We start from the raw sequence: 1,492 nt of genomic DNA on the forward strand, positions 1-1,492 counted from the left end.
TCTCTGTCTCTCTCTCTGTCCCAATCTCTGTCTCTCTGTGTCTGTCTCTGTCCCTCTCTCTATGTTCCTCTCTCTGTCTCTCTGTCTCTGTCTCTGTCTTTCTCTGTCTCTCTCTTTGTCCCTCTCTCTGTCTCTGTCTCTCTCTGTCTCTGTCTCTGTCCCTTTCTCTGTCTCTGTCTCTCTCTCTCTGTCTCTCTGTCTCTGTCTCTCTCTCTGTCCCAATCTCTGTCTCTGTCTCTGTCCCTCTCTCTCTGTCCCTCTTTCTGTCTCTCTGTCTCTATCTCTCTCTCTGTCTCTGTCTCTCTCTCTTCCCTCTGCTTATGCATGTGCATGTGTACCTGCCCACATGCACCCATATGCAAACACAAAGAAGGAACGGTTTGCTGTATGCATACATGACTGATGGATCACATACTTACGTCTGAAGCCATACTATAATCCTAAAAATAGTCCTGTCTAACAGGTTTCTCTAAAGCTCCAGAACTCGGAAAAAAGTATGTGAAGTAAATGTCAAGGTCTGTAACACAGTAACTTCACTCCAAATATTAATAAATAGGAAATTTGCAAAACCAAGTCCAAGAAAACACATAAAATGTCCATGATGGTATTCAGCATCATGAGGAAAGGTCCAACATCAACAGTGGGCAAAGGGTGGGCCATGGCTCGACTGTGGCTGGGACTGAGGTCTATACAGCAGCAGCCATGAGGAGTGAAGCACCACAGTCACGAGGGAGACTTCAAGCTGCCCTGCCTGGGTGAAGCTGGGATACACAGAACTGGATTTACTCTGCAGTCAGACACAAGCGCATCTGCTCTGTGGTGCTGGTGACCAGAGGTGGTCAGCTTCAAGGGTTCCTGCGGCTGCGCTGGGGCACAAGAGGACTCCCAGGCTGACGGAGTTGCTCCAGCTCCTGTTCTCACTCCAGCTGCACTGCCTGGCATACCTGGGAAAGCTCATGGAGCTGAACGCATGCTTTATCTGTATGGTAAAAGCTTCACAGATAGCCACTCTGCCAATTTTATTTGGGTGAGTTACTTTCCTGCTCTGGGCCTCAGTTTCTGCGTAGGAGAAGTGGAGCCAGAGACACTTGCTGGGGAGTGCTGGCAGAAGAAGAAATGGGCGAGTCCAACATGTGCCCGGAGCTGCTGCTCAGCCTGGGACTGTGGTAGCGGCTGCGTCCACAAACAGCTCAGCAAGACAGGATGCTGCCAGTCACCTACCATTCTTCTCATGCCCCCTGGGGCTGCGGATAGTGATTTGCACTAATGACACATTCGGGGCCTGGGAGATGGCTCAGTGGAATAAGTGCTTCCTTGGCAAGCAGAAGGGTCTGAGTTCAATCCCCTACTCTGAAGAAAAAAAAAAAAAAGTAAAATAAAAACCAAACTATATTAATGACACCTTCATGTGGCTGGAAATAGCAACAAGGTTCTGCCAAGTTATCCAGGAATTAGGAGCTAATTTCCTCCCTCCATCTCTCCCTCCCTCCTT

The sequence above is a fragment of the Octodon degus genome, unplaced genomic scaffold (genome assembly GCF_000260255.1).
Source record: "Octodon degus isolate 3935 unplaced genomic scaffold, OctDeg1.0 scaffold00039, whole genome shotgun sequence".
Taxonomy (NCBI): Eukaryota; Metazoa; Chordata; class Mammalia; order Rodentia; family Octodontidae; genus Octodon; species Octodon degus.